Source organism: Oncorhynchus nerka, linkage group LG22, assembly GCF_034236695.1.
Source record: "Oncorhynchus nerka isolate Pitt River linkage group LG22, Oner_Uvic_2.0, whole genome shotgun sequence".
Taxonomy (NCBI): domain Eukaryota; kingdom Metazoa; phylum Chordata; class Actinopteri; order Salmoniformes; family Salmonidae; genus Oncorhynchus; species Oncorhynchus nerka.
The window spans coordinates 9,274,571-9,287,394 of NC_088417.1; positions in this window are offsets into that span (position 1 = coordinate 9,274,571).

The following is a 12,824-nucleotide window of genomic DNA, read 5'->3' on the forward strand; positions in this document are numbered from 1 at the left end:
TACGGTTGAGGGCGGAGCAGTTGCCGTACCAGGCGGTGATACAGCCCGCCAGGATGCTCTCGATTGTGCATCTGTAGAAGTTTGTGAGTGCTTTTGGTGACAAGCCAAATTTCTTCAGCCTCCTGAGGTTGAAGAGGCGCTGCTGCGCCTTCTTCACGATGCTGTCTGTGTGAGTGGACCAATTCAGTTTGTCTGTGATGTGTATGCCGAGGAACTTAAAACTTGCTACCCTCTCCACTACTGTTCCATCTCGTCGTTGTTGGTAATCAAGTCTACCACTGTTGTGTCGTCCGCAAACTTGATGATTGAGTTGGAGGCGTGCGTGGCCACGCATTCGTGGGTGAACAGGGAGTACAGGAGAGTGCTCAGAACGCACCCTTGTGGGGCCCCAGTGTTGCGGATCAGCGGGGAGGAGATGTTGTTGCCTACCCTCACCACCTGGGGGCGGCCCGTCAGGAAGTCCAGTACCCAGTTGCACAGGGCGGGGTCGAGACCCAGGGTAGTGTGCAGTGTGGTTGAGATTGCATCGTCTGTGGACCTATTCGGGCGGTAAGCAAATTGGAGTGGGTCTAGGGTGTCAGGTAGGGTGGAGTTGATATGGTCCTTGACTAGTCTCTCAAAGCACTTCATGATGACGGAAGTGAGTGCTACGGGGCGGTAGTCGTTTAGCTCAGTTACCTTAGCTTTCTTGGGAACAGGAACAATGGTGGCCCTCTTGAAGCATGTGGGAACAGCAGACTGGTATAGGGATTGATTGAATACGTCCGTAAACACACCGGCCAGCTGGTCTGCGCATGCTCTGAGGGCGCGGCTGGGGATGCCGTCTGGGCCTGCAGCCTTGCGAGGGTTAACACGTTTAAATGTCATACTCACCTCGGCTGCAGTGAAGGAGAGACCGCATGTTTTCGTTGCAGGCCGTGTCAGTGGCACTGTATTGTCCTCAAAGCGGGCAAAAAAGTTATTTAGTCTGCCTGGGAGCAAGACATCCTGGTCCGTGGCTGGGCTGGATTTCTTCCTGTAGTCCGTGATTGACTGTAGACCCTGCCACATGCCTCTTGTGTCTGAGCCGTTGAATTGAGATTCTACTTTGTCTCTGTACTGACGCTTAACTTGTTTGATAGCCTTGCGGAGGGAATAGCTGCACTGTTTGTATTCGGTCATGTTACCAGACACCTTGCCCTCATAGGGACAGGCCTGAATACTGCCCCTTCTGGAGGAATTCGGCACCCATATAAACCATGATAAATTTTTGTCAAAAGTTGCTAATATATGCAATTAAAAATTGTTATCGAATAGGAAACACTCTAAAGCTTATAAAACCGTGTAAATTTTGTCTCTAGCTAAAGCAGAAGTCTCAGGGCATGCATTCTCCCAAAGTCTCTCTTGTAATGGGAAAAGTTGCCATCAATTTGACGTCATCGTATACACACTTCCCAAACAGCTATAACCATGGAAACACTTTCTATGTCTTCAGCGTGAAGCCTGCTTTCGATGAGGCGTGTAACTGTGAGAATCGCGCGCTCACGAGACGTTCAGCGTGACCAAACGTCCCGGTGACGCAAAAAAAAAGTTTCACCAATGGGAGATTGGAAATTTCTCTCTCTTTCTCCCAGGACAGACTGAACAACGTTTGCTAATCTGTTCGCCCTCACGATTGCTGTAGACCTTTATAACATGCTAAGGCTTAATTATAAACATAGTTTGACAAGTTTACTCGAAATATAATGTATACTTTCGACGTTTTGGTGCGCATCCACTTGAAATTTGCATACATTTCGACCGAAAAGTGTCTAGTTTGAGAACGGAAAGACACAGACTTGCAAACTGAACGCTAACTTGGTGAGTATTAACCCTTCCACGTCTTCTGAAGCAAGAACAGCCATGGTAAGGGAATATTTACGTCTTCATTTTGGGTTTCTGTCGACTCCATGATAGAGGAGTCAGCATGCTAAATGAGAGCGCCGACTCTCTATTATAGCCTAGTAAACGCCAAATGTAACATTAAAAATAATTGTAACATAGCAATTGCATTTAGAAGAAGTTTATCTTGCCATACATATGTAAAACATGCATATTTAGTCAAAGTTAATGATGTGTATTCCTTGTTAGCTGACGTTATCTGCCGGAGCTATTTATTTCTCCTGACATTGCAGTAGCATTTTTTGAACGATGCATAATTGTAAACAGAGATTTATGGATATATATTGCACATTATTGAAAAAAAAATGAATGTACTGTGTAACATGTTATATTACTGTCATCTGATGAAGATTTCAAAAGGTTAGTGAAATGATTTTTCTTTTAATCCTGCGTTTGTTGATTGCATATTTTTTCCTACTTGGCTAAGCTAATGAGGTATGTATGCAGTGGTGGTTGGACATAAATATGTGCTATGTTTTCGCCGTAAAACATTTTAGAAATCTGACTTGCTGGGTAGATAAATAACTTCTTTATCTTTCATTTGATCCATTTTTCAAGTGATTCTGTGGAGGTTAAATATTTTTAGGATTATTTCTTGCGTTCCCTGCGCCACATTACAGCTCAGGGGGGGTGGGGCTTGATCCCAAAGGGGATCATGTGGCCCTGAAAGGTTAAAAGCAGTGGTTCGCGCTTTCAGTTTCACGCGAATTCTGCCATCAATCCACGGTTTCTGGTTAGGGAATGTTTTAATCGTTGCTATGGGAACGACATCTTCAACGCACGTTCTAATGAACTCGCACACCAAATCAGCGTATTCGTCAATGTTGTTATCTGACGCAATACGAAACATATCCCAGTCCATGTGATGGAAGCAGTCTTGGAGTGTGGAGTCAGCTTGGTCGGACCAGCGTTGGACAGACCTCAGCGTGGGAGCATCTTGTTTTAGTTTCTGTCTGTAGGCAGGGATCAACAAAATGGAGTCATGGTCAGCTTTTCCGAAAGGGGGGCGGGGCAGGGCCTTATATGCGTCGCGGAAGTTAGAGTAACAATGATCCAAGGTTTTTCCACCCCTGGTTGCGCAATCGATATGCTGATAAAATTTGGGGAGTCTTGTTTTCAGATTAGCCTTGTTAAAATCCCCTGCTACAATGAATGCAGCCTCCGGATAAATGGTTTCCAGTTTGCAAAGAGTTAAATAAAGTTTGTTCAGAGCCATCGATGTGTCTGCTTGGGGGGGATATATACGGCTGTGATTATAATCGAAGAGAATTCTCTTGGTAGATAATGCGGTCTACATTTGATTGTGAGGAATTCTAAATCAGGTGAACAGAAGGATTTGAGTTCCTGTATGTTTCTTTCATCACACCATGTCTCGTTAGCCATGGCATACGCCCCCGCCACTCTTCTTACCAGAAAGGTGTTTGTTTCTGTCGGCGCGATGCGTGGAGAAACCCGTTGGCTGCACCTCTTCGGATAGCGTCTCTCCGGTGAGCCATGTTTCCGTGAAGCACAGAACGTTACAGTCTCTGATGTCCCTCTGGAATGCTACCCTTGCTCGGATTTCATCAACCTTGTTGTCAAGAGACTGGACATTGGCAAGAAGAATGCTAGGGAGTGGTGCACGGTGTGCCCGTCTCCGGAGTCTGACCAGAAGAGCGCCTCGTTTCCCTCTTTTTCGGAGTCGTTTTTTTGGGTCGCTGCATGCGATCCATTCCGTTGTCCTGTTTTTTAAGGCAGAACACAGGATCCGCGTCGCGAAAAACATATTCTTGGTCGTACTGATGGTGAGTTGACGCTGATCTTATATTCAGTAGTTCTTCTCGACTGTATGTAATGAAACCTAAGATGACCTGGGGTACTAATGTAAGAAATAACACGTAAAAAAAAAAAAAAAACTGCATAGTTTCCTAGGAACGCGAAGCGAGGCGGCCATCTCTGTCGGCGCCGGAAGTAATGAGTGCTATGTTCAGGTGCTATATGAGTTAAAGTTAGAGTTAAGGGTTAGGTTTAGCGATTAGGGAAAACAGGATTTTGAATGGGAATCTATTTTTTGGTCCCCACAACATGTGTGTGTTGTGTATCTCAGTCAACAGACCTAAACCCAATTGAACACTAATGGGAGATTCTGGAGTGGTGCTGAGACAGCATTTTACATCACTATCAGCAAAACACCAAATTATGGAATTTATTGTAGAGGAATGGTCTTGGATCCCTCCAATAGAGTTCCAGACACGGGTACGATCTATGCCAAGGTGCATTGAAGCTGTTCTGGGGGCTTGTGGTGGCCCACCGCCTTATTAAGACACTTTATGTTGGGGTTTCCTTTATTTTGGCACATACCTGTACATTATGTTGTCTGTGAACATACTTAAACGCAACCTGAACTTTAGGTGACCCGTTTGCACAGCTTTATGAAACAGAGCTGTGCCCGTCATTATTCCTTCAGCCAACTGCAGAGATTTTATTGAGTCCTGAAGCTTATATTAAGTGGTGAATCAGGTGTTGTAGAATGAGCCATTGATTTAGTCCTGACGTTGGTATTAAGTATCAGGTCTTGTAGAATGAGCCATGATTTCAAATGGTCTCCTACTGTAGAGTGCCACCGTAAAAAATGGCATGCTACAGATTCTGATACACGCTAAGCATAACACTAAATCCCCAGTGCACCCACCCACTGTGTGAATAAATGCAATTCTAGTGTGTCTGGAAAATATAAAATCCCCGGGGACCAGATGTCCTCTTCGGCAACGGGAGAGAATTTAGGAGGTGACAGTCACATGGGCGACAAGGTGTCACGCTCCAGTAGATGCATTATTTAATTACATTACTGTCACAACGCAATCAGCTATCTTCCTGTCATAAGCCCTTACCTGGCATATCAGTTCTTGAATAATGGAGGAAGGATGGTGGTGGTGTTGAGGGTGATGGGTGGTGGTGGGGGGATGGTGGTGTTGAGGGTGGGGGTGGTGGTGGTGTTGAGGGTGGTGGTGGTGGGGTGGTGGTGGTGGTGGTGGTGGGGTGGTGGTGGTGTTAAGGGTGATGGTGGTGGTGGGTGGTGGTGGTGGTGGGGGGTGATGGTGGTAGTGGTGGTGATGGTGGTGGTGGTGGTGGTGGTGTTGAGGGTGTTGGTGGTGGTGGTGTTGAGGGTAATGGTGGTGATGGTGGTGTTGGTGATTGTGGTGGGGGGTGATAGTGGTGTTGAGGGTCATGGTGGTGATGGGGGTGTTGAGGGTGATGGTGTTGTGGTGGTGGTGGGGGGTGATGGTGGTGGTGGTGTTGAGGGTGATGGTGGTGGTGGTGGTGAGGGTGATGGTGGTGGTGGTGTTGAGGGTGGTGGTGGTGGGGTGGTGGTGGTGTGGTGGTGGTGGTGGGGTGGTGGTGGTGTTAAGGGTGATGGTGGTGGTGGGTGGTGGAAGTGGGGGATGGTGGTGTTGAGGGTGGGGGTGGTGGTGTTGAGGGTGGTGGTGGTGGGGTGGTGGTGGTGTTAAGGGTGATGGTGGTGGTGGGTGGTGGTGGTGGGGGGGTGATGGTGGTGGTGATGGTGGTGGTGTTGAGGGTGATGGTGGTGGTGGTGGTGTTGAGGGTGATGGTGGTGGTGGTGGTGATGGTGGTGGTGTTGAGGGTGATGGTGGTGGTGGTGTTGAGGGTGATGGTGGTGGTGTTGAGGGTGATGGTGGTGATGGGGGTGTTGAGGGTGATGGTGGTGGTGGCGAAGTTGTTGTCCCGATGTAGAAGCTGAGAGACAAAATAGCGTGGTGTGCATAGTGCCGACAGCTAGAAAGGCTGACCAAGTGTCCATCATTTCACGACATACAAAGCTTAATTATCACCTGACAGCCGAAGGGAACGTGCATAATTATCAACCAAAAACTTAAGTCAGAATCAGAGTCAGAGTCAATAAAATTGTCGTTGGCAATATCTCCCCGCATCCACTATTTGGGAAAAATGTGTGAGACTCAACTAAGTAACTATATTAAAAGCTTTTATGATGCATTCTCTTTTGACACAACCATTTGTCATGCCTGTGTTGTGAATTGTGGCTCACTGATAAATATTTTTTTCGAAAAGGAGATTATGATGAAGCGTTATTAGAAAAGAGTCATGGATATTTACCCACAAGGCAACAACCGACATTTAAAGGTCCCGAACAGTTATTCTGATTCCCATGTAAAAAAGCCTTTTTGAGTGCCTAAAATATCATCGATAATATTTTGTTGGGGATATTAAATACTCTTTCTCTCATGACTAACTACCAGGAAGTTTGAAAAGACAAGGCTGAGTGGGTGGGGAGCTTATATTTATGAGCTCGCCTCGCCTTGATTGAGCTCTTTGAAACGCCTATGCAGTGAGCTGTGTTCCAGAAAATGATCTCAATTAAATTTTGTGATAGCGTCTCAAACCACATTGAAATTGCATCAACGACGTAAAAAAAAAATGATACATCTTCCGTTTGGCATGTCTCTTGTGATGCGGGTCACATCAGGCACTGACTGATGTGTTGACATGACAACTGCGTCAGTGTTTTGAATGACCCTCCCCCCCCTTTTGTTCCATGCTGGCTGAAGACGTAGCCAGTGACTAGTTAACACCAGACACAGATGAAGACCTAGATAGTCAGGAACTAGCTAACACCAGACACAGATGAAGACCTAGATAGTCAGGAACTAGCTAAAACCAGACACAGATGAAGACCTAGCTAGTCAGGAACTAGCTAACACCAGACACAGATGAAGACCTAGATAGTCAGGAACTAGCTAACACCAGACACAGATGAAGACCTAGATAGTCAGGAACTAGCTAACACCAGACACAGATGAAGACCTAGATAGTCGTAAACTAGTTAACACCAGACACAGATGAAGACCTAGATAGTCAGGAACTAGCTAACATCAGACACAGATGAAGACCTAGATAGTCAGGAACTAGCTAACACGAGAAACAGATGAAGACCTAGATAGTCAGGAACTAGCTAAAACCAGACACAGATGAAGACCTAGCTAGTCAGGAACTAGCTAACACCAGACACAGATGAAAGGGAGACATACAGTGAAATCGGAAAGTATTCAGACCCTTTCACTTCTTCCTCATTTGGTTACGTTACGGCCTTATTCTAAAATGGAAAAAAAATAAAAATAATCCCTCATCAATCTACACACAAATCAAATCAAATCATAGTATATACGTATATACAGCAACATTTTTTAGCAGATGTTATTGCAGGAGTAATGACATGCTTGTGTTCCTAGCTCCAACAGTGCAGTAGTATCTAACAATTCACAACAATACACACAAATCTAAAAGTAAAAGAATGAAATTAGGAAATATATACCTATTAGGATGAGTAATGTCAGCGTGTCAGTGACTAAAATACAGTATATGCATATGAGATGAGTAAAGCAGTACGTAAACATTATTAAAGTCACTAGTGTTCCATTATTAAAGTGGCCAGTGATTCCATGTCTATGTACAGTACCAGTCAAAAGTTTGGACACACCTACCTTTTTATTTTTTACTATTTTCTACATTGTAGAATAATAGTGAAGATGTCAAAACTGTGAAATGACATATATGGAATCATGTAGTAACCAAAAAAGTGTTAAACAAATATATTATAAAATATATTATAGATTCTTTAAAGTAGCCACCCTTTGCCTTGATACCAGCTTTGCACACTGTTGGCATTCTCTCAACCAGCTTCACCTGGAATGCTTTTCCAACAGTCTTGAAGGTGTTCCTACATATGCTGAGCACTTGTTGGCTGCTTTTCCTTCACTCTGCGGTCCATCTCAATCCAAACCATCTCAATTGGGTTGAGGTCAGATGATTGTGGAGTTCGGGTCCTCTGATGCAGGCCAGGTACTCTGAAGTAACTCTGGGTTAACTCTGAGAGCCAGTTTCATCATAGTGCTTGATGTTTCTTTAAACTGCACTTGAAGAAACTCAAAGTTTGACTGACCTTCATGTTCATGTCTTAATGTAATGATTTGAGCTGTTCTTGCCATAATATGGACTTGGTCTTTAACCAAATAGGGATGGATATCTTCTGTACATCACCCCTACCTTGTCACAACACAACTGATTGGCTCAAATGCATTAAAAGAAGGAATTAGATTTCTCAAATGAACTTTTAACAAGGCACACCTGTTAGTAGAAATGTATTCCATTTGACTATCTCATGAAGCTGGTTGAGAGAATGTGAAGTGTGTGCAAAGCTGTCATCGAGGCAAAGGGTGGCTACTTTGAAAAATCTCAAATATAAAATCTACTTTGTTAAACACTTTTTTGGTTACCACATGATTCCATATGTGTCATTTCATAGTTTTTATGTCTTCACTATTATTCTACAATGTAGAAAATAGTAAAAATAAAGAAAAACCATTGAGTGAGTAGGTGTGTCCAAACTTTTAACTGGTGCTGTGTATAGGGCAGCAGCCTCTAAGGTGCAAGGTTGAGTAACTGTGTGGTAGCTGGCTAGTGATGGCTATTTAACAGTATGATGGCCTTGTGATAGAAGCTGTTTTTCAGTTTCTCGGTCCCAGCTTTGATGCACCTGTACTGACATCGCCTTCTGGATGATAGCGGGGCGAACAGGCCATGGCTTGGGTGGTTGATGTCCTTGATGATCTTTTTGGACTTCCTGTGACATCGGCTGCTGTATGTGTTGATGATTGTGTTGGAGGTGTGCGTGTCCACGCAGTCATGGCTGAACAGGGAATAAAGGAGGGGGCTGAGCACGCACCCTTGTGGGGCACCAGTGTTGAGGATCAGCGAAGTGGAAGTGTTGTTTCCTACCTTCACCACCTGGGGGCGGCCCATCAGGAAGTCCAGGACCCAGTTGCACAGGGTAGGCTTCAGACCTAGGCCCCTGAGCTTAATGATGAGCTTGGAGGGTACTATGGTGTTGAAGACTGAGCTATAGTCGTTGAACAGCATTCTTACGTAGGTATTCCTCTTGTCCAGATGTAACCCATAATAACAAAGAAACAGGTTAGACTTTCTTTTTAAAATTTAAATAAAAAAATAAAGCAGAAATATCACAGCATAAGTATCTTTGCTTAGATGAGTACTGTAAACTTTTAATGATATTTGCTGACACCATACAGTCAAATGTTGGCACCATTAGAGTTGCTATCTAGCTATATAAACTATGCCCCTCTGCAAACACACCTTCTTTGATGTTGGTTACAAGGCGGTACTTACAGTATTTAAATTAGGTAAGAAAATCATATTACCATTGGTGTATTAAAATGAGAGTTAGGGTGATGTCTTCCTGTACCTTTAATAATACCAACTCCTGAATGCAAGTGCTTGACATGGGGGAGAGGACCAATGACTTTATAACTACATCAATACAGAAGCAACAGTCCTTTTTTATACTTTGGTCATCATACTTTGATCTGGTTTCATCCAAATATCATCCAATTCTATTAAAACATAATTTTTTGGACTGTTCATGACCTTCAAGAGCACTATACTGATGTGATGACTGCATGAAATGAATGCCTACTCTGAACTGAGTGTGTGGATTAAACAGTCAATAATCATTATTATATTTATCATAATCTTTCTCCCCTTTGTTTTCCTCCTACTTATCATCATCATCATCATCATCAGCATCATCATCACCATCACTATACATTATGGAGTTATTGACCATATAGAATGAGAGCACGGTTACCTTTTCAAAGTCGTCATCATCGCCACCATCGTTGCCGCCCATCTTCATCCTCTTCGTCATCCTCACCATGTCTATCCCCACAAAAAGGCCATATGGATGTTTACCCTTTCCCTAGCTTTAACCCCCAGCTGAAAATACATTATCTCATGTCCATTATATCACTACTGAAATGGCTGGCTCAGTGGCCTGGGCCTAATCACTAGCAGTTCACACATTTTTGTAGTAGCTACCTACACCTGGTACTGAATCATCCCCATTCTATTCAATGGTGCGTCTAGCATCATTTCAGACATTCCAGGGGGTTCCAGTAATAACACCTCTAGTTGTGGACCATCCCAAAAAGTCACTCAATCCAAACAGGATGTCAACCCAAACAGGATGTCAACCCAAACAGGCAGTCAATCCAAACAGGCAGTCAATCCAAACAGGCAGTCAATCCAAACAGGCAGTCAACCCAAACAGGCAGTCAACCCAAACAGGCACAACATAGGCTCTTCAGTCTGGCCTTTTAGGACAACGCTGACCCACTCTGCCTGCCTGCAAACCAGCGGCTCGTCTAGGGCACGAACGAGACGAGCGGGATGATAACGGTGGCTCGTCTAAGGCACGAACGAGACGAGCGGGATGATAACGGTGGCTCGTCTAGGGCACGAACGAGACGAGCGGGATGATAACGGTGGCTCGTCTAGGGCACGAACGAGACGAGCGGGATGATAACGGTGGCTCGTCTAGGGCACGAACGAGACAAGCGGGATGATAACGGTGGCTCGTCTAGGGCACGAACGAGACGAGCGGGATGATAACGGTGGCTCGTCTAGGGCACGAACGAGACGAGCGGGATGATAACGGTGGCTCGTCTAGGGCACGAACGAGACGAGCGGGATGATAACGGTGGCTCGTCTAGGGCACGAACGAGACGGGCGGGATGATAACGCAGCAGTTAGCCCCCCATTTGCAGTGAGACTGACTGCTGGTATGGAAACACCTTAGGAGATTAATTTGGCAGCCTAAACCTGAACAGTATACTTACCTCTTCATAGTCAATGATGAAAAGAGTATATAATAGATCCCTCGATGCTAAAGTCAGATAGGATTTGTCCAATCAACAGCGTTCACAATGGGAGTGTATTTTGCATTTCTTGTCTTTTCACAACGGAGACGGGCAGACGGCTGTGTTGTATTACCTCTAGCTGAATAGGGAATACAGCCTTCTTCTGCATTCTCAGTGTTATCTTATGCCTAGCCATGAAGCCAGCGCTGAAATGGCCTTGGTTGTCCCTCCTTTCAATTTGATGAATAGGTATTTTCATTTGGATCAGGGGACGGTTGGTATTTCACATTTGAAAGCAGCCACAGGTTATGTTCTATGGGACAGCTTCCTCAAGGTTAGAACAAACTAAGCATGCATTCTGGAATTCTCCGACTATTGGAGCTGGAGGGAGACAGCATAGTCAACGTGACATCATAACGTAATGACGACCGCGAGTTATACAGTGAGTGACATTATGGGACTTCTGGCCAGAGCAATGTGACATGTCATATTTCTTTAATTAATAACGTGACAGATACTTTTAACATTGGAGCAACGGACATGTATATGCTTTACTATGCTGTCTGTAACAACGATGATTCAACCAGTGTGTTTTCCCAGTGGGTTTGCTCCCTGTAACATGGTAATTACTTGGTACACGTATGTATGAGTTAAGTGTCATTATGAATGAGTTAAGTGTCATTATGGATAAATTAAGTGTCATTATTGATAAATTAAGTGTCAAAATGGATGAGTTAAGTGGATGAGTTCAGTGTCATTATGGATGAGATAAGTGTCATTATGGCTCAATTAAGTGTCATTATGGATGAGTTAAGTGTCATTATGGATAAATAAAGTGTCATTGTGGATGAGTGTAGTGGTTGAGTTAGGTGTCATTATGGATGAGTTAGGTGTCATTATGGATGAGTTAAGTGTCATTATGGATGAGTTAAGTGTCATTATGGATAAATAAAGTGTCATTGTGGATGAGTGTAGTGGTTGAGTTAGGTGTCATTATGGATGAGTTAAGTGTCATTATGGATACATTAAGTGTCATTATGGATGAGCCGCTGTTAGCGGTTAGCATTTACTGTGTCTATTAGGATAACAACTAAATAAACTGATTAGAAGACAGCTATTTTCACCACTATACCACCAATGTGTGGAGGTGGTAATTATGCACCTAATAGCTGACAGCCATGTTTGAATGTACACATGCTAAATGTGTGCAGTCAGCTAATTGTAATAATTATATTTATGTTTTGTACAGGAAAGACTTGCAGGCTGCATCCCCCCAAGTGACAAAATTCATTCAAATCAAGCCATTTGGGGCCTCCCGAGTGGTTCAATCCCTGGCGGTGCGCCGGCCGACCAGGAGACGCATGAGCGGCGCACAATTGGAACAGCATAGATAGGGGAGGGTTTGGCCGGCAGGGATGTCACATCACGCTCTAGCGACTCCTTGAGGCGTGGTGTGCAAATGCGCTCTGACTTCAGTCGCCAGTGCGGCTGGCTTCCAGGTTAAGCGAGCAGTGTGTCAAGAAGCAGCGAAAAAGTGGGGTCGTGTTTCAGAGGACGCATGGCTCATGACCATTGTCACTCCTGAGTCCGTACGGGAGTTGCAGCGATGGGACTGTAACTACCAATAAGGGGTGAACATTTTCTTTATGTATCTAGCCATTTGACATCATGATGAGGTCAATTAAAAACTGTGTCCTACTTCTTAAGAGTAACTAAGTCTCTGGTATGAGAACTGATGGCATTCAAAAGTCTTCAATATATTTAATACTCCAAATATATGTTTTAAATATACATTGCATTCGGGAAAGTGTTAATTTTGTTACGTTGCCTTATTAAAAAATGGATTAAATAAAACAATTTCCTCAGCGATCTACACACAATACCCCATACTTACAAATCAAAAACAGGTTTAGATTTATACTTATTTACATAAGTATTCAGAACCTTTTCTCTGAGACCCGAAATTGAGTTCAGGAGCCTCCTGTTTCCATTGATCATCCTTGAGATGTTTCTACAACTTGATTGCAGTCTACCTGTGGTAAATTCAATTGATTGGACATGATTTGGAAAGTCACACACCTGTCTATGTAGGTCCGGCAGTTTGCAGTGCATGTCAGATCAAAAACCAAGTCATGAGGTCGAAGAAATTGTCCATAGAGCTCAGAGACAGGATTT